Raw genomic sequence first — 27,527 nt, 5'->3', positions numbered from 1 at the left:
TCTTGTGACTTATATTGCCTGAAATAAATATTATTATTATTATTATAAAGTTGCATAAGTTATTATGTGCTCAACGACCAAAGCATTAAATCATAACGTGAAGGTAACTTCAAAATGTGCTACAATATAAATGGCAGTAGTTTCGCGCCTGACGTAATATGCGCCGCTGCAAGTCTGAGCGTGTTATTACTCTGCCTCATATTACTCTAACTAATATTACTGTACCTAATATTACTCTAACTAATTTAACTCTCCTAATATTGTGCTAGCACTGGCACAACTTATCAACCAAGAACACAGAGACTGCTCACTAGAAGTGGTTCTTACCATAATTTAATAATGAATACATTTCTCACGTGACCTTATCCCTCATTGATATTCCTCCTTACTGACCTGGCAATAGTATTGATGTCCGTATAAGTGAACGAGGTAGAGCACAAGATTTCATAAACAACATAATCTATAATTAAAAATATCTGAACTGTCAATCTAAGGATGATGTCATTTTCATGCGATATATATATATATAGACTAGCTACGACTTCATCCGCGTGGATTTAGTTTTTTAAATCCCGGGGAATTCTTTGATTTTCCGGTATAAAAAGTACCCTATGTAATTCTCCAGGTCTATAACTATATCCATGCAAAACGTTTCGTCGATCCGTCGCCCCGTTGTAGCGTGATTGAAGGACAAACCAGTAGACCAATATACACTTTCGCATTTATAATATAAGATTTTACATTTGTAATATTTTGGCTGTTTTATTTTTATTCAAATAAACTTTTACAAGTGCTTTTGTCAAATTGCAATCCTCAAAATAATTTACCACTGGTTCGGAATGCCACATCCAGTCACTTTATCTCATGGTTATGCCGATGTAATTAGTATGCAGCATCAAATATAAGGTGCCCCTCGAGCCGACGGATAATTGATTTTGTGATGGTTCCTAGCAGCAAAGGTATTTCCAGCGGGTCCTCCGATAATAACTTATAGTGCGAGTTAATAGGCTGTATTAAATTAAATATCACTTGCTTTGACGGTAAAGGAAAACATTTTGAGGAAACCTGCACGTCTGAAAGTTTTCTATAATACTCTCAAAGGTGTGTAAAGTCTGTCATTCCGCACTAGGTCAGTAAAATGGACTTATTTATGGACTTATGGATTTTGTTTGACTAAAACCTTTTCCATTTCGAGAGAGGACACCAGAGCTCAGTGAGCCGGTGACGGGTTGAAATGATGATGACGATACTCCTACCTAATTTTGGAAAATTATAAATTAATATTAAGATATTATAAATGCGAAAGTATCTGTCTGTTTGTCTGCTAGCGTTTCTCGGCCCAACAGTTTAACCTGTTTTGATAAAATTTGGTACAGTTACATCTTCAGTTAGCTTACATCCCGGGGAAGGTCATAGGCTACTTTTTATCCCGGAAAATCAAACAGCTCCCGCGGGATTTCTAAAGACCCATCCGCTTAACCAATTTGTATGAAATTTGGTACCGAGGTAGCTTGCATCCCTGTTTGACACTGGCAATTTTTTATCCCGCAAAATCAAACAGTTCCCACGGGATCTTTAAAACCTAAATCCATGCGGACGAAGTCGCGGGCATCCTCTAATGAATGTATATGCAGAGTACCTACATACCTTACAATAAGAAATGAGTTTTTCTATAATTGCGAAAGTCTATATTTTGTTTGTTGGTTGGTTTGTCCTTCAATCACGCTGCAACGGAGCAAAGGATCGATTGATTTTTGATTATTATTATTAAAGTTGAAGACCTGGAGAATGGCATAGTAGGCCTAAATTAAAAAATTCTCACGGGATATTTGATGATGTAAATCTATGCAAACGAAATCACAGTAAAAGTCTAGTTTCAACATCTGTACTTATACTTATTTTTAACCCCTGACTCAAAAAGTGGGGTGTTATAAGTTTGACGTGTGTATCTGTGTATCTGTGGCATCGTAGCTCCTGAACTAATGAACCGATATTAATTTAGTCTTTTTTGTTTGAAAGGTGGCTTGATCGAGAGTGTTCTTAGCTATAATCAAAGAAAATCCGTTCAGCCGTTGGCAAGTTATCAGCTCTTATCTAGTTACTGTAACCTTCACTTGTCGGGGGTGTTATAAATTTTCAATTTACACTTGTTCTAATTAACGTTTGTGTATAATTTGATATGATTTATTAAACACTAAAACGCGAAACGTGTACGAAAACAAAATCGCATGAATTGTAATGCGAGTTACCTTTAAATAAACTAACGAACTCGTTAAATCTAACTTAAACTGGAGCACAATTTCGTATGAAACACTAAAATGTAATGGCGTCTGTCAGTTTGGTATAAAGTTTGGCAACATTTCAGCGCCGGGGCCCGGACAGCGGGATTACACTGAAGCTCCACATCACTGTGCGGTGTTACAGTAAATGTGTCCACTTTATTAAATAACTAGCTGTCGCCCGCGACTTCGTCCGCGTGGATTTAGGTTTAACGAACTCTTTGATTTTCCGGGTAAAAAGTAGCCTATGTGCTAATCCAGGATATTACCTTCCAAATTCCAAATTTCAGCAAAATCCGTCCAGAAGTTTTTGCGTAAGGAGTAACAAACATACACACACACACACACATACACACAAACTTTCGCCTTTAGTGTGATGTGATAAACTTTATAATAAGTATCTAGTATTAGAATTATTTACCCAGGTGAGGGGTGAAGGGCTGGCATACAAGTGTAAATTCAAAATTTATAACACCCCCGACAAGTGAAGATTACAGTAACTAGAAAGAGCTGATAACTTTTGAACGGCTGAACCGATTTTCTTGGATTATAGCTAAGAACACTCTCGATCAAGCCACCTTTCAAAAAAAAATTTAAATTAAAATCGGTTCATTAGTTTAGGAGCTACGATGCCACAGACAGATACAGAGAAACGCAGATACACACGTCAAACTTATAACACCCCTCGTTTTGGGGCGGGGGTTAAAAATGCATTAGAGTTATGCGCGTTTTAAGCAATTAAACATCACTTATTTAAATGGTCAGAGAAAACATCGTGAGGAAACCTGCATGTCTGAAAGTTCTCCATTGTGAACATTATGGAGAACTTCCAGACATGCCAATCTGCATTTGGCCAACCTGGTGAATTGGCCTTAGCCCTTCTCATTCTAAGAGCAAATCAGTGCTCAGTAACAGGCTGGTGGTGAAATAGAAATAAAAACTGAATGTTTTTTTTTCAGACAAACTTTTGCAAGTTCTTTTGAGTCGAATTTGAATTACTAGTGTCTCGATACTCGAAATCTATCAACGTTGTCGAGACTTGCGAACTCATACTAAGGTTACAGTTCAACTTTGTATGCTGATGGAGCTAGTTTATTCATCAGCGTTTAATGCTCCTAACTTTATTAAAGCATCGTTGAAAGTTTTTTACCGACGCTTTTATGTAATAAAATCTCTGCAACGAACAGGTTTGCATAAAATCTAGGTTTTTAGAGCTATGCCGAGTTAGTCAAATATTATTCCTTTCATAAAAATAGTGCATAATCCTAACATTTATTTGGTTAACCAATACGATCACCACTTTATCAAATGAATATGGAGCAAAAATATTTATTTTGTCATGTTTAATATCATATTAAAGGCCAATAAACACACATGAGCTTAAAGCGTCTCAAGATAAAACTCAAGATTTTCTAATACAGCTATGTATAATGTAGTATCATAGTAGGTACTACCAAATGATTCCTTTCAGACTCCATAATCAGCCGTGAAAGTCTTTGTTGAAGTCTTGATTGCTACAAATTAGACATTCAGCTTTGAAAAGGGGCGATCAGTCACGTGGCATTGAAAAATTATCATATTTTCACCAAGTTTTTTTTTTAATGATCCTAAAATTACTAAAATACTACGATCCCATGACGGTACAGTAATAAATGAGTCAAAAAACTGCTTTGAGTTTAATAAATAGGAAATGTATTTACTGCTTTCACACAATGAAAATTCCCGGTGAAATTTCGAGCGCTCCAAACTCTAAAACAATATGCTTTTTTAAACTGGATGTCTCTTGGGAAATACGTGCTGCTATCTTAAGTTAATCCAAAAAGTGCGGTAGAAAATCCTCTCTACAGTCAATAATCCGGCGTTAGCTAGTTCGGACTGGTTCAAACCGGATTTTTCCAGTTGCAAGCGCGAAAACATGGCGGCTTTTTTGTGAGACTTGTTCGCCTCTGTTTGTGTCGCCAGAGCACTTCGAGAGATTTATTGAACTTTTTTCTGAAATCCAAGACTTTTCTTTTACCACATTATTAAAGTTTTTCCGAATTGATTTAGGATCGACTCGTGTTTCAGTTGAAATGTTTTGAAAGGAAATGGGGTCAAGGCCAGAGTGAAAAAATTTCATAACTATTTGTTTTTTTTTTTGCTTTTCTGCTTAATCCGTTTATTATGACAACGTCTAGTTCTAGATGATACGTTCGTAAGAAGTAGCTTGATGAGGAAATGTTATATCTATGTATGAGTAGTTTAGTTAAAATTTAGTTCATTAATAACTAAGCGTGCCTTAAAAACCATGGTTATGTTGTGCGACCATATAGGATTGCAATAAGGTCATAATGTAGTAATTTAAGAATTAGGTTAGAATCATTATTATAATCTGTTTTGGTTGCCAAATAAGAAATAAATAAATAAAATAATGAAGAGTTTTATAAAAGAACCGGACAAGAGCAAGTTGAACTCGCCCGGAGAGAAAGAACTATTTTCTGTACTTTTTTAAAATTTTAGGCTCAGTAATTTCAAAATTAGGGGGAATATTTTATTTTCTTAAATAACTTTAAAACTGTATATTTAAACCGTAAAAATGTTAAAAACCATAACACTAAACTGTGTTAACGTTGAACGTCAAAAAGCCTTTGATCTGTACAGAGTAAAATGCCCACGACTGTTTCGCTTACAATCAGAATTTGCAACAAAGCGTTTTTGCTAACCGTACTTGAGGCCGGTGCACTTTTGTCGAAACGATGCAAGTCAGATGATTTCCTCTGCCGCGATTTTCACAAAGGGATTATTTCACGACTGCCCAAGCATAGTGTAATGTTTTCAGGTTTCATGTATACGTACGATGACCCGAAACCCATTTCATCTGAATTTATATCAAGAAGTTTTCAAAAATCAATTTTAAGAAAACGCATTTCTAATAGTCAAAATTCTCGGGTCTCCTTTTAGAATGAGTTTGATTATAGTCCACCACGCTGGACAAGTGCGGACTAGCAGATTTCACTCACCTCTGAGAACATTATGTAGAACTCTAGGCATGCAGGTTTCTCTACGATATTACTTAATTGCTTAGAACTAAAACGGACTTAACTCCGAAAAGTTAGAGGTGCATGCCCGGGATTGAACCCCAAACCTTAGCCACTAGGCTGTCACGGCTCTAAGCATAAATAGTACGTTCCGTACCTCAAAAAGAAAGAACCCATATAGGATCACTTTGTTGTCTGTCCGTCTGTCATGTCTGTCAAGAAATCCTATAGGGTACTTCCCGTTGACCTAGAATCATGAAAGGCAGGCAGGGTTTTGTAGTTACATCACAAAAAAAATATTTAAAATTGAACAATTAAATTAGTATTTTCAATAGGTGCAACTGTAAACAAATAAATTTACATGTATTTATAAAGAAAATTTCAAAACTCAATTTTTCTGTTTACGGTACTCCATCTCCGCGTACCTGCTATTGTCAAACGATTGTATCGGATGTTTTTCTCCTTCAGGGAGGTCTACAAAGGAATTAAGTTGAACTTCTTTTGTCGACCCTCTCCAAGTCGGTACCACTTACTTTAAGCGAAGTGTGCAAACAAACCGGAATTGTTATTTTTACCCGACTGCGGCAAAGTCAAAAGGAAGGGTAATGATTTTAGCAGTCTATGTATGTATGTATGTACTGTGTATGTATGTGTGTATGTTTGTATCCAGATTCTGTGTGTTCCACCGTAGCGGCTAAAATACTGGGCCGATTTTGATGAATGAGGTGTCAATCGATTCGTTGTAAATGCCCGGATGATAAATGCTATATTTTATACGAAAAAAATCGGCCAGACGGATGTTACATCAAAAAAAGTGAGTGTCTTAAAAAAAATTGCTATTGTATCGAGTGGGGTGTCAAATGAAAGAGGAGAAAATTCTGAATTCATGGGTATAAATGCACAACAACATTAAAAAACAACAAACGACAGACAAACAATTTTACTCTAATATTTCAGTGTTACTATGACAGTCGGGTTTTAGTTTTCAACTTTACCTATCTTTCGTATATTTCTGTTGAGTTTCTCTCTTTGCGTTTTATTCGCCACTAGCTTGTGCCCGCGACTTCGTCCGCGTGGACTACACAAATTTTAAACCCCGGGTTTATCCTCTTACAGGTTGAATTATCAAAAATCTTTTTTAGCGGATGTCTACGTCATAATAGCTATCTGCATGCCTTTCCAGTAGTTTGAGCTGTGCGTTGATAGATCAGTCTGTCAGTCAGTCAGTCAGCTTTTCCTTTTATATATTTTATAGACTAGAATCTAGATGATGCCTGCAATTTCGTCTGCGTGGATGTTGATTTAATGTGGTCACTAACACAGCATGTTTACAAAAAACATTCGAAATTCAATTTGAGAACATTGTTGTTGTTTGTGATTGGTTAGTGACTCAAAATGAACTCAACGACCACTGAGTTTTTTGGCTCTGTCATTTGTATGGGATTACGTAGCAGAGAGAGAGAGAGAGAGAGAGAGAGAGGCAGAGAGAGAGATCCCTATACTAACTTCTTTCCGTGGATAGATTATAATGAAAGTTTTAAAAGGGTTGGTATTTGGTCAGATGGTAAGTGAGTAGTTGTAACGCTTTAGTCGATCCCGGGATCGCGGGATTACGCTTCCATTAACGTTATAGGTTACTCTGGTCTACCACGGACATGTTTTCTCACATCCCGCCTAAGTTTCGGGATAAACTTTAGCGTTAATTTCTTATCTAAACAAGATGGTTAATTGAGAGATCTCGACCGGCAATTTACAATAATTTAGTAGGTACCTATGTAATTTCTCACTGATCATCAATGCGGGTTTCATAAAGAAAGATTTTTATTCAAATTCAAAATATTTTTATTCAATTAGACTTTTACAAGTACTTTTGAATCGTCAAGAGCATCTACCACTGGTTCGGAATGCCTTTCCTACCGAGAAGAACCAGCAAGAAACTCGGCGGTCGCAAATAACAAATAAACTTATACAAGTAAATCAAATCACGATAAAGTCTACAGGATTGACGGCTTATTTCTATTGAATTCTGATTTATGTACTAAAGAACCGCCCCGGCTTCGCACGGGTAGCTTATTACAACTTTCGTAGGGATCTCTATTTTTTGAAAATAAATATAGCCCATGCCACTCAGAAAGAATGTATCTTTCTACTGGTGAAAGAATTTTCAAATTCGATTCATTAGTTCCAGAGTTTACCCCCTACAAACTAACTTACAAACCTCTTTATAGTATTGATTTAGATACAATCTGTCCTGGTCCAGTCGGGTGGAAGGCTTCGGCCGTGGCTAGTTATCAACTCAACGGTAAAGCCGTCCATTTCAGAAAAGCTTTTATATACAAGACACATAAAGTTAATCGTATTTCTTTATTCAATTATTAAGTTTATTCATAATTCAGTTATACATTCAAATTTCAAAGTGTATAAACTATGCATTAACAGTGTTAATTTTTGTTAGCAATGCCCCTAATTTAAACTAGAAAATTTAAAAACGTTTCATAAAATATCAGAACAAGAGTATCATGAAAGTTAATTTCAAAGTGCCCGTGTATATCAAACAATTTTACTCGTTCAAAAAGTAGTTTATGCCGGACTTCACAAAATGTTGCATAGGAGCGTCAATGGGAATACGTGAAACAATGCAGGAATAAATTAAAAGCATAAAAAAGTAGAGTGGACTGTTTGAGTGTATAAAGTTTCAGCTAATATTTCAGCTATCCCAGAATTCTGTACTCTAAAAGGTAAAGGATATTTTTTGTTCCTTAACAAGATAGTTAGTAGAAGACCCCCAACCCAAAAAGAGTGGTGTTATAAGTTTGACGCGTGTATCTGTGTATCAGTCTGTGGCATCGTAGCTCCTAAATTAATGAACCGATTTTAACTTAGTTTTTTTTTGTTTCAAAGGTGGCTTGATCGAGAGTGTTCTTGGCTATAATCCAAGAAAATCGGTTCAGCCGTTTAAAAGTTATCAGCTCTTTTCTAGTTACTGTAACCTTCACTTGTTTGGGGTGTTATAAATTTTTAATTTACACTTGTGTATGGTTGTCCTTAGAATGAATTATGTTTTTACCTTGCCTTATATTTTTCTTCTGATTGGCTAACAAGATAGCAAACACGGTTGGAGTAAAAATATGTAACAGCGAAAGCTATGAGCAAAAAATATAAGAAAATACATTTCGTAATAAAGTGTCGAGGGACCATGTATTATGGAATTCTTAGGATGAGATCTGTAAGATATTCCACGTAAAATGTTCACTTATAAATATTACTAGACTTCTAAGCAATTTTGTAAATTTTGAGCTGTGCGTTGATATATCAGTCAGTCAGTCTGTCAAGTCTGCGGGTATCAGATAGTATGTATATAAAAGTCAGCTTTTCCTTTTATATACATACTAGCTGATACCCGCAACTTCGTCCGCGTGGATTTAGCTTTTTATAAATCCCGTGGGAACTCTTTGCTTTTCCGAGATCAAAGTTGCCTATGCCAATTTCCGGGACGCAAGCTATCTCTGTACCAAATTTCATATAAATCTGTTTAACGGATGAGTCTTTGAGATTCCCGAGGGAGTTCTTCAATTTTCCGGGATAAAAAGTAGCTTATGTCCGTCCCCGGGATGTAAGTTAACAAAACCTTTACCGAATTTCAACAAAATCGGTTAAACTGTTGGGCCGTGAAAAGCTAGCAGACAGACAGACACACTTTCGCATTACATTACATTACACTATCACACTATCATATTATAAAGGCGAAAGTTTGCGTGTATGTGTGTGTGTGTATGTTTGTTATTCCTTCACGCAAAAACTGCTAGACGGATTTAGCTTTTTAGAATGGAGATAGATAATATCCTGGATATCCCGGAAAAAAGTTCCCACGAGATTTCGATAAACCTAAATACACGCGGGCGAAGTCGCCGGCATCGGCTGGTATAGAAATATTTAGATCACAACAGTCTTGGTTACCCTATAATAGGAAGATCTGTCACCAGAGCTGTATGCAGCGGGAAACGCTAATGAAAAGAAATACGCTTATTTCCTTGTCTTCAATTTTCTTTGCGAGATATCTTTTAAAGTGTCACTTGCTGTTTTTCTTACGTAAATAGTTCAGATACCTAGCTTCTCTGCAAAGGAATATCGCTGTGACTGTTTCAAGTGGAAGATTGTCAGAATAAATTACTTAGAATTCTTGTTATTAATTACTTAGTACATTAACCATTTGAGGGCTGACTTTTCAATGCTTAAATATACGGATAAAGATATTTTGACATGAATAAAGCAGAATTTACAGTGGCACGAAATTGGAAACTTTCGAAATGTATGCATTGCGAAATTAGACGTTTACACATGCAATTGATACTGAAATTACACTAATTTCGTGCCACTGACGTCGTAATGTGAATTCCGCTTAACAAATGTCCTCAGTTGTAGATTATTGAAAATCAGTGTCCTCAGAGCTCTCACTACAAACCTATTTTGTTATCATTTCAATAAAAACCTATCGAATTCAATGAAATTTTATAAACACTTTCTAGAAAGAAATATCTGTGTCTGCGATTTTTCAGATTTCCGTAAAAATCTAACTTTAACCTTACGGATTTAAAGATTTTTATGATCCTTAGGATTTGTAAGTAAATCTATTTTCAACTGGCAACTGCCAGGTAAAAATATAGATTTCTGAAAGTTGGTATCCTGAGCGTCCTCATGCAGTGGTGCAACTATCGGGGAAGTCGTAAGTTGTAACTAAATGCTAACAGTCGCAACTATTCCCACGGAACATCGCAACAATGCACCGCGATAGTTACCCGTTAGTTACTCGAGTTATTTTGTATACAAATTGTTGCCACACAAAATTATTAAATGTATAGCTACCCACTGTGGTGGTTATTTTCTTTTAGTTGATACAAGTGTAAATTAAAAATTTATAACACACCCTACAGTAACTAGAAAAGAGCTGATAACTTTTAAACGGCGGAACCGATTTTCTTGGATTATAGCTAAGAACACTCTCGATCAAGCCACCTTTCAAACAAAAAAAACTAAATTAAAATCGGTTCATTAGTTTAGGAGCTACGATGCCACAGACAGATACACAGATACATAGATACATAGATACACAGATACACACGTCAAACTTATAACACGCCTCTTTTTGGGTCGGGGTTAGAAATCATAGCATGTGTCTAAAAGCATTTGTGTTAGTATTTAGCACTAGTGCCGTCAATCGAATTTTTAAAACTGGTATTGGAAAAATATCTCCACGGGTTCCTGTGAAAAAGGGTCTTGACAGACAGACAGATAGAAAAATAAACAGATAGACAGTCGTATAACGATGTGAGCAATAAGGATTCGTTTTTTTTTTTACTTTTGGGACACGAAACCATAGGAAAAAATCCGTTAAATAATTTTCCATTACCCTGTAATTTAATGAAACATTTCAACCCTTGTACGGTTAAAATCGGACTGCAACGAAAAAAAGGATCTCGTAATTTTTTTAATTAGTCCTTTTTACACCCTCGGTTTAAGAGCACTCTGGAGACTTTTCATTTGAAAGTCCCGTTTACAATGAAATTGATTTTATTGGACTTTATTTAACAAACGACAAAAAGGAAGATTCTTTCAATTGTTAATCAGATGAAATCTATACTTTCTTCTCAATCGTTATTTTGGTAGTGTAGTCACTCTCTGAGTTATTTTTTAACCCTTGACCCAAAAAGAGGGGTGTTATAAGTTTGACGTGTGTATCTGTGTATCTGTCTCTGACATCGTAGCTCCAAAAATAATGAACCGATTTTAATTTAGTTTTTTTTGTTGTTTGAAAGGTGGCTTGGCTTGATCGAGAGTGTTCTTCGCTATAATCCTAGAAAATCGGTTCAGCCGCTTGAAAGTCATCAGCTCTTTTCTAGTTACTGTAACCTTCAATTGTCGGGGGTGTTATAAATTTTTAATTTACACTTGTTTTATGAACAGATTTTGTCGCCTATTACTTAAAAATAAATGTGAGTAATTATTATTATTGAATTAGAGATTTGAGGATCAAGATTCAATTAACTAGTATGTCTCCAAAATATTGGAGCGCTTCCCAGTAAATCCGTTGTTGAGCAAATAACTCCTAACACAAACATTGCCACAATTGATTAGGTAAGTTCCCACTTCCCAAATAAAACGAACATTTGGGACAAAACGATTAGGTACCTATTTCCTCTCTGGAACAATAGTTTGGGCTGGGGCCTATCCATACTTCCATACTTAATATTATAAATGCGAAATTGTGTCTGTCTGTTTGTCTGCTACGTTTTCACGGCTCAACCGCTGAACCTGTTTTAATGAAATTTGGTACAGAGTTAGCTTACATCCCGGGAACGGACATAGGCTACTTTTTATCCCGGAAAATCAAAGAGTTCCTATGAGGGACTCTCAAGGGTATATCCATTAAACAGATTTGTATGAAAGGTACCTCTGTACCTTTCATACGCTTACGTCCCAGAAATTGACTTCGGCAACTTTTTATCCTGGAAAATCAAAGAGTTCCCACGGGATTTTGAAAACCTAAATCCACGCGGATGGAGTCTGCGGGCCTCATCTAGTAGTCTTATAAGACCTAGGCACGATGTTCAGTAGGGGTGATTTGGAGATTTTAAATTTTTTCATAATTTTCTCTGGCCTGAAAATTTGTCACCGGCAGGCTGTGTGCGTTGCCAGTCATTCACTCAGTCAGTAAAGAATTAAAGATACAATGTTATACCTAACTGATTTTTGACGGTTCAAACTCCTTCTAACTCTTTGTTGTGTTTGTAGTTATTTTGAAGATCAGCAAATACCTTGAGCGGTAACTCTATCACGGATGTATTACATTTATAGTACTTATATTGCTGTAAGACCAACATAAAACTACAAAGCAATATTCCGCGAAATTGCACATACAATTCTCTTTTACCTGTCGATAAAACTTTTCCATATTCCATATTCAATTTCGTTAACACAATAGCCTTTTCAAAAATCTGTGGAGCCGTCAAAAAGTCGTGAAAACTATATAACAATATGAAAAAATCCCCAAAAACAAAGCCGACAATTGCCCGTTCCGTCATAATCAATCAAGTCGTCCAATTGTTCCTGTACCATTGTTTTTGTTCCATATCCTATGTGGGCCTCGACGAAATAGTTCCACTGAATGATGGCCGTGTTTTTTGTGATTATTTTCGTTTTTTGTAAAAAAAAGAGCTCTAAGATGCAATAGAACTTCTAGAGATTCTCACGGAATGCCATGTTATAAAGAAGACTGGTTGCAGGTGTCGTTTTATACATTGTGTAATAAATATTGTAAATCAAATCTTTTAACAAGTGTAAATTAAAAATTTATAACACCCCCGACAAGTGAAGGTTACAGTAACTAGAAAAGAGCTGATAACTTTCAAACGGCTGAACCGATTTTCTTGGATTATAGCTAAGAACACTCTCGATCAAGCTAGCTACCTTTCAAACAAAAAAAAACTAAATTAAAATCGGTTCATTCGTTTAGGAGCTACGATGCCACAGACAGATACTCACGTCAAACTTATAACACCCCTCTTTTTGGGTCGGGGGTTAAAAAAACGAAAGAATGAGCCTTGCTTATTTGGCGTCTTACTATATATTTGTATTATATATTCAATTTTTGGCTATTCAATTACGTAAAATACATTTTGTGTTTATTTTACAGGATGACCAACTGTGCCTAAGACCTTTATCAAAGACATACTTATTCTACTCCCCTTACAACCTCTCGCACTGCCAAGGGTCACTGGTAGAGATCTCTTATAGAGATAAGTGCGTCCCTATCCACTTTTTCTTTATTTTTACTTTTATTGTTACGACTTTCTGGTACAAATCAAAAATATAAAACAAATAAAATAATTTTATATTACGGCCTTTTCTCTTCCTTTGTTAAAACTTCTGATGTGTACCTTTCAAAAATCACTAAAAATAAAAACGACCTTTTTATTAATTTAATACACTGATATTAAAAAGATCTAAGGACGACATTTAATTTAATATTCTTTACCTTTTTCGACTGTATTATCTGTAGTTACCTGAAACAAAAAATTGCTAACATGAATAATTAAATTTATTTGGACTTGAGCATTATGTCTGAAGAATTGAAGAAATACGGTAGGGTGATCTGTGGTTCAATCCCGGTCAGCCACCTCTAATTTTTAACCCCCGACCCAAAAAGAGGGGTGTTATAAGTTTGACGTGTGTATCTGTGTATCTGTGTGTCTGTGTATCTGTGTATCTGTGTATCTGTGTATCTGTCTGTGGCATCGTAGCGCCTAAACGAATGAACCGATTTTAATTTAGTTTTTTTTGTTTGAAAGGTGGCTTGATCGAGAGTGTTCTTAGCTATAATCCAAAAAAATTGGTGCAGCCGTTTAAGAGTTATCAGCTCTTTTCTAGTTTTCTTGTAGAAAAGAAGGTTACATAACCGTTAGGTTCATAATATTATGTCAATTGACAAGTGTCAAGCTGTCAAGATGGACGTTGCCTTGATACATAATTATTTATTTGAAAATGATGTTTTGGAAAACTCTGATACTTTGGATCGTAGGCGCGGAATAGTCCAAGAAAATCGGTTCAGCCGTTTGAAAGTTATCAGGTATTTTCGGTCTTTTCTAGTTACTGTAACTTCACTTGTCGGGGGTGTTATAAATTTTTAATTTACACTTGTTACCCGACTATGGCAAAGCCGAAAGGAAGTGTTCAAGTTGTCTCATTTTTCCGTAGTCGGGTTATAGTTTTTCAACTTTTTTAAAACAGTTTTGGTATTTTAAGCAAACAAATGTTAGGCTTTAACTATGGACGAAAACAACGTGCAGGCTTGAAGAGTTCTTCATAATGTTCTCAAAGGTGTGTGAAGTCTGCCAATCCGCATTGGGCCAGCGTGGTGGATTATTGCCTAAACACTTCTCATTCTGAGAGGAGACCGGTACTCATTAGTGGATTAAAAGTTGTAACTAATACCTACTATAAATATTTATTTTGTTTTACATCGTAAAAGTTAATTAATCGTTACGTATAATAAAAATACGTTTTTATTACGAAGGTAATGATTTAGCTATACAAAGCCAATATAACGGTGATCTTGACCTGATTGACTTGCTACATTACTTTGCACACCTACACAATAACGTTACAACATCATTTGGTGGCTCAGCACTACAAAGGCTAACATATACTTTAAGTGATAAAATTGATACAAGTGTAAATTAAAAATTTATAACACCCCCGACAAGTGAAGGTTACAGTAACTAGAAAAGAGCTGATAACTTTCAAACGGCTGAACCGATTTTTTTTTTCATGTACCAAAATTGTAGTTACAAAGTTATAATAAATTAAGCTACGTACATTGGAAATTGGATTTCTTGGATTATAGCTAAGAACCCTTCAAACAAAAAGAAACTAAATTAAAATCGGTTCATTAGTTTAGGAGCGATGCCACAGACAGATACATAGATACACAGATACAGAGATACACAGATACACACGTCAAACTTATAACACCCCTCTTTCTTTGGTCGGGGGCTAAAAACTACTTTAGGCGTGGTGCGCGATTTTGGGATGAGTAAAAACTTTAACTTTCGCGTCACCGACATGCTAAATGTTACAGGAGCGGTTTTTTAATTTTTTTATTCACTATAGGCAAGCGCATGACCACAATCCCACCTGATGGAAAGCGATGATGTGGTCTAAGATGGGACGCTTTTACCAAGAAGGTGCCTATTCACTTTTGTTTTAAAGATACCCGGATTGTAATTGGAAGGAAACACAGATCGCGGAAGAGTATTCCAAACCTTAGCCATGCGTATGAGGAATGATGACGCAAAAAGTTTCGTGCGTGTAGATGGAATGTCGACGATATAAGGATGGAAACTCGCCCGACGTCTTGCGATTCGGTGTTAAAATGGTGAAGGGGGGACAAGATAGAAAAGTTTGAAGGGGATCCCTTCAAAAAGTTGAGTGTCTTGTAGTGCAGGGCAATGTGGAGGGTACCAGAGGGCGAGGAAGGTCGCCTACGCGATGGACCGACCAAATTAAGTCCGCTGTGGGCGCTGCCGTGCACGAGTGTGCCAGACTGTCGACCAGCAGGGAGAAGTGAAAGAAGCGAATGCTCAGACGTGAGGCGTATCTTCAAAAACTTCACTTCGTGATGACAACGACCGCTATGCCGAGACTATTACGACGAAGAACAAGAAAACTACCTAATGGCTGCTAAAATTTTTACCAACGGAACCCTATCATTTTCTGAAACGCATTTGACCAGTTTTAGACGAGCGACCGCAAAGCTTTGTTCAGTGTAATTATAAATCCTCTCTATTCCCATAGAACTTCGTGAAAATTCCAAAAATTCTGGTGTCTTTGCAAACAAAAATCTCTGTTAAAAATTTTAGCTTTCTAGGTCCAAAGGTTTGGGCTGGGCGTTAATGAGTCGGCAGGTGAGTCAGGAGTTTTCTTCTCATATTATTTAGATAAAGCTTGGACTTTGACGGCAGGTCACATTTTAATTGCAGTCAAATCTCGCTTTCGCTGTTCATTTGTAAAGTTAACGAACGCTCCATAGGAATTTGTTACAAGAATCCTGATAAATGTTAGTTATTAAACGTGAAATGAATTACGTAATGTTTAGAAAAATAAGGGGCCTTTCAAACGTGGCGTCTTAGATAACCAATAATCGTCAACATTAAGACGCAAGGGTAATTTAATATAAAAAAAATACGTAGCTAATTTATAAATATTGATATATTTGCGGTAATTTACAAATATTGACATTTTTGGCTTTATTAAATCTTTTATTTCAATAATCCATACTAATATTATAAATGCGAAAGTGTGTCTGTCTGTCTGACTGTCTGCTACCTTTTCACGGCCCAACAGTTTAACCGATTCTGACGAAAGGTACAGAATTAGCTTATATCCCGGGGACGGACATAGACTTCTTTTTATCCCGGAAAATCAAAGAGTTCCCACGGGATTTCTCAAGACCCATCCGCTCAACCGATTTGTATGAAATTTGGTACCAAGGTAGCTTGCGTCCATGTTATTGACGTAGACAACTTTTTATCCCGGAAAACCAAACAGTTCCCACGGGATCTTCAAAAACCTACATCCACGCGGACAAAGTCGCGGGCATCCTCTAGTAAATTATAAACGCGAAAGTTATAATATCCCTATTTAGCTTATCAAACACAGTGATACGCGGACGAACAGAAGATCAGCGGTGATAGCCCACAGGTTAAGACGTCCCGGTTAGTCGGGGAGGTCCCGTGTTCGATCCCAGGCACGGACCTCTTAGCAATGAAACAAAAAAGCCAGACCGATCCGTTGCGCGAAAAATGAGCCAACCAAATAACAATTGATTAATCTGATGTGATACAACATAGTCCGAGAGCCTCCTTTTTAATCGACGCAAAGACGTAGCACACAGAATATTAATACATTTATTCACGGCGGCAGATGGCTGTTTTTTCGCCCCAAACTAATTATTTCCCGTCCGCCATTTTGCGTGTCGTCGTCGTGACGGGCTTATTATTTTGTTCGTAAACGAATATTCGTGTGCAGCGGCCCTTACTTAATTAAGTTATTAAATAAGTAAACACATAATATTTCATGGGCAGGTTATTTTGGTCATGCTATACTTAATTGTATTGTCTAAAATAAATTAAGTTATCTACTACGAGTAAATGAATGAATTGTAAATAATAATTACTTAATAACAACTATACTTAACTAGTTATTTTAGGTAAACTAAAAATTTAACTTAATTGACGCCATTTGTGTACATAATAGTAATTACATTAAAATGAAAATATGTTGGGCCGTAAAAAGTTAGCAGACAAACAGACAGACAGACACACTTTCGCATTTGTAATATTTAAGTATGGAGTATTGATTATCGAATATCAGATATCAATCAGAGATGGTCCTTTCCTGTGATTGATTTATAAATAAATATTCGGTATAAGTCATCGATTTCCTAGTAAAATCATCGATAAGCATAACGTTTATATATAATTCATAATATTATTATAATACAATCATATTATTATCAATCACATCATGACCATGCTCATTTGTGACCAAATGTGTCAAGTTCATTATCATGACTTGACAAATAAGGTCAGGTTGGATTCCAATGCCATATAAAGTCATACCTACCTCCTAGAAGAGACGCTCTAGGTTAGGTATATTGCCACTCCTTAATATCTAATAATGGCTAATGCTCTGGTACCTACCTATCATAAAATTCAGCATACATTACTCATACTTTTTTAATCATCATCATCTCATCATCAGATGTGGTGTCTGTCTGTGGCATCGTTGCTCCTAAACTAATGAACCGATTTCAATTTAGGTTTTTTTGTTTGAAAGGTGGCTTAATCGAGAGTGTTCTTAGCTATAATCCAAGAAAATCGGTTCAGCCATTTGAAAGTTAACAGCTCTTTTCTAGTTACTACAACCTTCACTTGTCGGGGGTGTCAAATTTTTAATTTACTCTTGTTAAAAATACCTAATCATGGGTAATAGAGAGAACGTCTTTTATTTGAAGAACATTCAATAAGACGTCATGCGTGTGGCACTTAAAATGCCGATCGCCAAGGTCCGTTAATAGGGTCAAACGAGCGAAAGTGTAGATCGAGGTCGCAAGAAAGCGAAAACTGTCACAAGGTCGCGGCGAGCTGTTGCGCGGAATCGAATCGGTTACCTCTTCCGTACTGACGATAACAATATAATTACAGATGGGCATTAATAGTACTTATATATCTAACAAATAAAGACGTTATTACAGTTTTAGGGTTCCGTACCCCAAAAGGAAAAACGGAACCCTTATTGGATCACTTTGTTGTCTGTCTTTCTATCGTGTCTGTCAAGAAACCTATAGGGTACTTCCCGTTGACCTAGAATCATGAAATTTGGCAGGTAGGTTGGTCTTATAGCACAAGTACAGGAATAAATCTGAAAACCGCGAATATGTGGTTACATCATTAAAAAAAATTAAAATGTGTTTAAATTTTCAAAGTTAGATAACTATACCAAATGGGGTATCATATGAAAGGGCTTTACCTGTACATATTATTTTATGATAATACATAGATCCGAGTAGATTTACATTTTTGACAATTCCTTGGTAACTTTTTGTGAATCCTTTCCTGGATAAAAACTTTCATCAAGATCGGTTTAACCGTTATAAAAGATAACAGACTGACAGACACGATTGACAAATTAGTTTTTGTATTGGAAATTTGTTGAAATATCAGGATAATCGATAACGATGGAAAAATTCTGGAAAAATCAGCCCTAAAAATACTAAAATTATTAATTCAAAATTTTATTTAGGTTCACAAAATGAAAAAACGAATAACTGTTGGCTATTGAAACTTTTTAAGGACTCTCCCATAAAATCTTATATACACTTTTATTTCATAACTGAAAGTTACCCGAAGGTTAGTGTTTATGGGTAAACTTTTAACATCACGACCTCACAACGAGTTCTCAACCCTCTAACTACCGCATATGATCACATTAAAGCAGATGGTACTATAAGCCCCGGCGTAAGGTTTGGGCTAAATCGGGAATTATGAGTAGTTTTCGAATATTACATAACTGGCAGATGCCCGCGACTTCGTTCTCGTGGATATAGATTTTTAAAAATCCCTTGGGAACTCATTGATTTTTTTGATAGTATTTGCGTGAAAGAGTAACGAACATCATTTCATACATATATTTACAAACTTTTGCTTTTATAATATTAAGTAGGATATTATTTCTGAGAATATTTTATGATCCTTTTTTGACCGAGAAAAATGAGCGTATCCGAGTCTAATCATCATCACTAACCGATAGATGTTCATTGGTGGACATACAATGAATGAATGAAAGAATGAATGAATGAATGAATGAATGAATGAATGAATTAATAAATGAATGCATTGGTCTCTTGTATGGATTTCATCCAGTGGCACCCTGCGACTCGTTTGATGTCATCTGTTCTGTTCCTTGTGGGGTCTTCCAACGTTGCACTTTCTGGTGCAAGTTGGCCATTTCGGCATCTTGGGACCCCAACGTTTATCGGGTTTTCGAACTATGTGCCCTGCAGATTGCCCATTACATCTTCACAACCTGCTGAGCTTTATTGATTACTCTGGCTCTCCTATGGATCTCGTCACACTTGGTCTCCGAGTCTACTGTGGGTGAAATTACACTTGACCGTCCATTTATCCGTCTGTCAGAGCCGTACAAAAGGATAAACTAACTAACTGACAAATTAACTAGGGGTTACTATATTATTCGGATTGTTACATACAGTATTACAGTACATATTCTGAATGTTAATTAACTCAGAGACAGCGAGGTATATTAGGATTTAAATCAAAATCTAAATGACAAACAGGCGGGGTAAAGTAAACCAGAGGCTGGCTATGTAGTCTTAGCAACTGGATCCCTTGAAGTTAGAGAAGTTATATGTATTAATATTTCGCAAACCCTATTACTCTAGGGCTGGCGATAACGCGTAAACGTAGATGTCTCAAATTTCTGTATGCCTACCTATTTTTAACTCCCGAGCCTAAAAGAGGGTTGTTATAAGTTTGACGTGTGTATCTGTGTATCTGCCTGTGGCATCGTACTGCCTAAACGAATGAACCGATTTTAATTTAGTTTTTTTGTTTGAAAGGTGGCTTGATCGAGAGTGTTCTTAGCTACAATCCAAGAAAATCGGTTCAGCCGTTTGAAAGTTGTCAGCTCCTTTCTAGTTACTGTAATCTTCTTGTCGGGGGTGTTATAAATTTTAAATTTACTCTTGTTATTAATTTTATTCTGGTTTTTCGTGGTCGAAAAACCGTCTGGTCCTTTAGTTACCTACAGGATTTTAAAGTTCTCATAGCATAACAATATTATAATTATTTATAACATAGTTTGACTGTTACTTAGGTGTTTTGTTTCTATACAGACCTATTTGTTTCTTGAAGTAATTAAAAATAATAGTAAAATTCAGTTTTTCTATAAATTACAATATACAATTTACTACAAATCAACCTAAATTGTAGAGAAGTCTTAATTTTTACACTAAAATAGTTTGAAACAATTATAAAAATAGTAAATGGGGACTGAAAAAACTAATTCCTTTAACTACACAAAGATTTTTCTACCGAATTCGGACCCGCAGCCTTTCTGGCTAGCGGCATTGATAAATAATAATTTATTTACCTTACGTGAAAGAGCGTCAGGGTTTTATAAGCCCTTAGGGCATTGAGCCAATTTGTTTGTTTAGGTGTACTACGATTATTATTGTAACCCGATGTTTCCTTCCTACCCTAATCCTTTCCGCGCTTTAAAACGGTCGGGGTAAACATTTTCCGGCGAACAACTTTATTATACTCTTATAGGGGTCTGTTAGACTACAGGTTGCATCAGTCAACACCGTTTATGATTTTTTTCAACCCCCGACCCAAAAAGAGGGGTGTTATAAGTTTGACGTGTGTACCTGTGTAACTGTGTATCTGTGTATCTGTCTGTGGCATCGTAGCTCCTAAACGAATGAACCAGTTTTAATTTAGTTTTTTTGTTTAAAAGGTAGCGTGATTGAGAGTGTTCTTAGCTATAATCCAAGAAAATCGGTTCAGCCGTTTGAAAGTTATCAGCTCTTTTCTAGTTACTGTAACCTTCACTTGTCGGGGGTGTTATAAATTTTAATTTACACTTGCATTGTATAGACATAGTTACAGAACTGGAAAAATCATAGAGTTCGCGTGAGTTTTTTTTTTAAATAAATCCATGCGCACAAGTCGCGGGCATTAGCTAGTAACACTTACATAAATATGGACATTTGGCAGCCCTAGCCAAAGAGTCAAATTTATTAACACGGCCCCGTTTAATATTGAATACAAAGTCATAAACATAATCACCGAAACTTCCACTATGAATAACTGATCCTTACTTTAAGCCTTGATATACGACCTTATACCGCAGGCTATATGCTAAAGGTCGCAGGTTCGGACCCCCTGTTGCTTAACAGGGCTCTCTCCATCACTCGTTTCATACAATCGTAGTTCCAATTTCATTTGAATATTAAGCAACCAAAGTCCATGAAATTTTGCAGACATATTTCTAGAAAATAATATCTGGGCCCGTGATGTTTTAGATTTTTCTAAAAATACGTAGTTTTAAAATTACAGGGGCTCAAAGATTTGTATGAAAATTTTTAAGACCGCGTAACTTTGAAACCGAATATTTTAACAGAAATCTGGAAAACCACAGACACAGATATTAGTTTCTAGAACATGTCTGAAAAATTGCATGGACTTTGGTCGCTTAATATTCAAATGAAATTGGAACTACGTTTGTATGAAGCGAGTGACGGAGAGAGCCCTCTTAAGGTCGTGATATTGGCACAAGTTTTACGTTTAAGGGTGGAGTTATGATTAAAGTTTTGCCAACTTCGTTCAAGATATTATTTAAATGTCTCAATATTGGGGTAGGTTAAATAACAACTCGCCCACTAAAGAAGCTGTACTATCGTATAAGGTCTAGAAGTTTTATTTTTTTTATTATTTATTGTTAAAGTGGCAATAGAAGTAAGTAGGTCACATTCTGTAAAAATTTCAACTCTCCATCTTATTATGGTTCATGAGATACAGCCCGCTGACAGACAGACGGACAGACGGACAGCGGAGTCTTAGCAATAAGGTTTCGTTGACACTTTTCGGAAAATGTAGGTTGGATTGGTTAAAGTTTGATTGTCGTTATATCTTTGTATAAAATAGTTATTAACGACGTTAGAATCACTCTGGGCCAATTAAAATAATGATTATTTACCATTATGATAAATTTGTAAACGATTTCAATCTTCTAATAGATTCTGATTCTCAATTTCAATTATGTTTGTAAGTTTGTGGTAGGTATAGAGGACACGGATATTTTTGCTTGTCGTTTCCGAGAAAAAGGATCACGGACACACGGACAGACGGACACTTTTACAATAAAGGTAATCCTATAACGAAGTCAAACGAGTCGCTGGGAGCCGCTGGATTCAGGCGGCGCGTTGCAAGACCGTGGTGTATGGAAGTCTCTATAAGAGACCTATGACCAGCAGTGGACGTCTATTGGTTCATAATGATGTTGGATCCTATAAGGGCCCGTTTTTAATTCATTAAAGGTCCGTTTTTCTTTTTACGAGGTACGACACCCTAAAAATCACATAGGTATATGTATCGAAGTAAACAGACTTTAATTTTAACGATTCAGCAAACTCCACCGTTCTAGTAATTACCCATGTTAGTACCACCATCAATTTGATTTAGTTCATCTATCAAGTGAGATGTAAGAGTTAATACCTGTTTTCTTAGTACAAGTTTATAGATTTCGAGTAACGAAACACTGTAACTTAAAGTGAACTCTAAGCAGTTCGTTTTGAGGTTCCAGTTCATCCATAATCTACAGCTAGTGCCTCAAGCGGTAACTACGTAATGTATAATGGCTAGTAATGAATTTACAACTTAAATATGACCATACTAGATGATGCCCACGACTTCGTCCGCGTGGATTTAAGTTTTTGAAATCCCGTGGGAACTCTTTGATTTTCCGGGATAAAAAGTAGCCTATGTGCTAATCCTGGATATTATCTATCTCCATTTCAAATTTCAGCCAAATCCGTCCAGTAGTTTTTGCGTGAAGGAGTAACAAACATACACACACAACACACATACAAACTTTCGCCTTTATAATTTTAGTTGTGATGTGATTTAATAGCGAGGGCATTCGCTAATCACTACCTCGTGTCCTTCCGTGATTACCCAATAATCTATCGTGTGATATTACCGCATCTGACAGTATCGCATTGCGTAGGACCAGCCTTAATAAGCCCTTAGCTCGGATAAGGGAGCAATTTGCAATGCCTCAAGGTCTGATTTCATGGTCAGATGAAAAACCACGTCATCAATGTCACACCCGGGTCACAGCTGAAAATCCCGGGTCACAGCTGAAAACCAGCGTCCTGCATTTTATACGTGTAAACGCAAGTGATGCAAGACATAATGCTGAGCTGTACACCCATTTAGGGTAGTGTCACAGATGAAAATGTACATTTGTATACATTGTTTTTATCTGTGACACCAACAACAAATGAATGCATTTTCTTTCTTCTTTCTTTCTTTCGATATACAACATTCGATACTCGAAATCTATCGTGTTTATCGAAATGTCTAAACTTGTACTAAGGGTGTAGAGGGTAGGTATAAACTCTACCTGTCTCGCGACACACGCACCGTTTCTTGGGACATTCGTCTTAAAGTTTGTAATTGCTTTATTTACAGTGAATTATGTTAACATAAACAACACAATTGCTTGCCTTGTTTATTTCATTAAAACTTTAACAAGTGTATTTGTTTATAACTATCATTTTAACATAATATGCTTTAACGTTGAGGTATGATTTATTGAAAGTACCTTCTAGGCTTTATGATAGATATTATCAGGGCGTTAGCAACTCTTCTTAACTGACTTTCCTTTGACTGCTAAAATCATAACCCTTCCTTTTGGCTTTGCCGTAACTAGTCGGGTAAAAATAAACTCGTTTATGCAGAATATGAAATCTAAACCTTAGTGTGCACGGAAGAATGCTTGAAAATATACAAATTTTCCATCTGAAAGCGAGGCCAAGTAAATAGCCGGTGACACAGAAAGTACAATGAAAAGTTTAGCGTTATGCGGCACAAGTACTAGCCTCTAGGGCATCTCGTAGGGTGACCAACGTGATGGAATAATTTGGGACTTGTCTTTTAAATAACTAAGATTATGATATTTGTTACCACATTTCAACAAATTAACACAAAACAATATTAAACAATAGGTATGAACTTTCCTCTAAACCATTCTATATTTTTATGAAAACTGCATTAAAATCCGTCGGGTAGTTTTAAAGATCTAAGCGTACAGAGAGGCAGACGGCGGGAAGCGACTTTATTTTATTTATTAGGTAGGTATGGAGATTAAAGTTATTGACAGCCAAAGCCGAGGCTCAAGACTATCAAAGTCAAAGTCATTTATTCAAACTAAGTACTGTATTGTACTTACTGTATTGTGATTAGCGTTAACTTAAAACTAAAACTACGAGGGTTCAAAACGCGCCCAGGTGTGAGAAGAGACTTCACAACCATGTTAACATTGAGGTGATCAAGCTACTCGACGTAACAAAGATAGTGCAGTGACTAAAATTAATAAGCCTTTTGAATTAGTGCATAGTGATTACTGAAAGGGTACCTATTTTAAGTGTTAAAAGAACACGAGAACAAAGTGTTTCTTTAATCAAGAAAGACTAGGATGCATCAATGGACAAATTCTTAGTAGATAGGTACTTAAGATGAAATTTTTAGGTTCTACTAATTAGTCATAAATGAAGCTAGATTGTAGTTCGTTTGAGTAGCTCATTGGCACTCAGTAATAAGATAAAAATTAAATTAAAAATTTAAAAAACCCCCGACACATAAACCTCTAAAAAGTAAAAAAATAATAGGTAAATATGTATGGGCCCTTTAAGAATAGTATAAATAGTAAAGTTTTATCCAAGCGCTCGTTGCGCCAGGGGACCGCTACCTATGATAAACTATGAAAGTCATCTGTTGTAGAAAGAATAGTCTTTAGCGGTCCCCCGACGCAACGAACGCTTGGATAAAAACTTTACTATTTATACTATTCTTAAAGGGCCCATACATATTTACCTATTATTTTTTTACTTTTTAGAGGTTTATGTGTCGGGGGTTTTTTAAATTTTTAATTTAATTTTTATTTCACGCTTTTTAAACTTTATTCATAAATTACCGTTTATTTGAGCCATTCTAAAACCCAATTTCTATAATAATATAAATCCAATAAGGCAGCTAATATCTCTTCAAAAGTAACATCAATGTTATGTTAATTATACGTTCCATGAAATATTTTTGACCGAACATCACTAAATCAAGAATTATCTGAATGACTCACATAGTTTAACACGACCAAAACGAAATATCTGTTTCTAACATGTCGTTGCTTTAAAAATGTACCCATTTTACGTAGTCGTATAATAGTTCGCTTTTCAAGATATACCTACGATTAAATTGAAATCGACTTTCACCCGATGAAATAAGGAATAAAGTGGCTTGTATTTCATTTTGTTTGTTATTGCATGTCAAATTTTTATTTGACATAACTTTCAAAAACCGGTCAAGTGCGAGTCAGCCTCACACATGAAGAGTTCCGTACAAGTTTTTTTTTATGTAATGACAATTCAGTTGTCGGATTTTTCTCTTTACTTGGGCCACAGGAGTAGAGTGCTTGGGCTATAAGATATTGCTACCTGCCTTTCATGATTCTACGTAAACGGGAAGTACCCAATTTATAAGTTTTGATTTTCTTGAAAGATGACACACAGACAGACAACGAAGTGGTGAAGGAAAACACCGTCAGGAAACCTGCATGCTTGAGAGTTGGCCATAATGCTCCCTCAAAGGTGCGTGAGGTGTGCCAATACGTGCTTGGCCAGTGTGGTAGCTTCTCATTCTGAGAGGAGACTTGTGCTCAGTAGTGAGCCGGCGATGGGTTGATCCTGATGTTGATGAATTTTAAACGTATTTTGCCAAAGTAAATAAGCTAATGACGTATGGAGCAGAAACGTGGACACTGACAGTTGGCCTCGTCCACAAACTAAAAGTCGCTCAGCGCGCTATGGAGCGAGCTATGTTGGGTATTACTCTCAGGGATAAAATCCGGAACGAGGAAATTCGCAGGAGAACAAAAGCGACCGACATAGCTCAAAGGATTAGCAAGCTGAAGTGGCAATGGGCAGGCCATGTCTGTCGCAGAACCGACGGCCGTTGGGGCAGACGTGTTCTGGAGTGGAGACCGCGTACCGGTAAGCGCAGTGTGGGACGACCTCCAGCCCGCTGGACCGATGACCTGAAGAAGGTGGTGGGGAGCGGGTGGATGAGGAAGGCGGAGGACCGTGTTTGGTGGCGCGCTCTTGGAAAGGCCTATGTCCAGCAGTGGACGCTTACAGGCTGATGGATGGATGGATGGATGAAATAAGCTAAGTTCAAGCAGATAAAATAAAAAGAAGGTGCGCCTAATGCATCATCCAAACCTGCGCGACAAAGCGACTACGATGCGGGAACCTCAGCCGCGCGGAGGGTCATCGCCTCCTACGATATTTAATGGTGCCATGCACACCTACGCGACTACAACAGTCGAGGCTACATCTTTTTTTTTCTACAGATACCTACTGAACCCTAAAAATAGTTTGACTATGGTTTGGGTTTGGGTTGATTGTTCGTGGCCTTTGGTTGACTGTTGGATATTATAATTGAATTGATGTTTTCTCGTTTAACTGTGATTATAATATTTTATAAATTAGAAACTCCGCGCCTACGATCCAAAGTATCGGAGTTTTCCAAAACATTATTTTCAAACAAATAATTATGTATCTAGGCAACGTCCATCTTGACAACTTGACATTTGCCAATTGACATAATATTATGAACCTCTGTTACAATAGTGAAAGATCCCAGGGCCACCAGCCGTCACGTATTTTTTGACGAACGAAATGTGGACGATTGAGTAGTGTTACTATGTACTAAGAACGCATGCCTACAGACCTGCTAGCTTGCTTAGACGGCCAATTTTCAGGTATCAGGTAATCAAGGTACATAAAAACATTACTTACCTCACGTAAATTCTCCAATTTTTTTTAATTTTTAGCAGATTTTTTTTAATATTAATAATTAATTGACATAAGTAAACTATAAGAGAGTGAGAGAGAAGTCAATATATCCTAATACATGTCTTACTCAGTCTCATGCGCGTAGATAATGATGCCCTCGCGCTCAAACCCACAGAGGCATTAAAATTGAATTTAGGGGATGATTGGCCCTCTGGATCGGTCTGTCTTCTTGTAAAAGGTTTTAAAATAGTTGTCTGGTGGACATATATAAAAATGGAGCATCAGAATTTACGTGCAGTTAAGTAATTACTTATTTTGGGAGCTTTAAAGCGTCTGCAAAGCAATACGGCCGACGCGGGAAGTGTCTGGGAGTATTGGCGACATATTTTTAAGGATATTGCTTAAAATATACGTAAAAATCAGTTTGGAGAATTTACGTGAGGTAAGTAATGTTTTTATGTACCTTGATTATGAGATACCTGAAAATTGGCCGTCTAAGCAAGTTAGCACGTAGGCTAG

General features: G+C 36.5%; 1 long non-coding RNA gene across 1 annotated transcript; it reads left to right on the top strand.

Moving 5' to 3' along the window:
- Positions 1-4,557: 4,557 nt before the first annotated feature.
- On the top strand, positions 4,558-27,298 carry LOC123876221. Its single transcript, XR_006798287.1, has 3 exons — positions 4,558-4,696; positions 24,107-24,118; positions 27,288-27,298. It is a non-coding gene; the product is annotated as an uncharacterized LOC123876221 (long non-coding RNA).
- The last annotated feature ends 229 nt before the right edge of the window (positions 27,299-27,527 follow it).

The sequence above is a fragment of the Maniola jurtina genome, chromosome 21, assembly GCF_905333055.1.
Source record: "Maniola jurtina chromosome 21, ilManJurt1.1, whole genome shotgun sequence".
Classification (NCBI taxonomy): domain Eukaryota; kingdom Metazoa; phylum Arthropoda; class Insecta; order Lepidoptera; family Nymphalidae; genus Maniola; species Maniola jurtina.
Note: the sequence above shows the minus strand (reverse complement) of the source record. Positions and strands in the feature narration are given on the sequence as shown.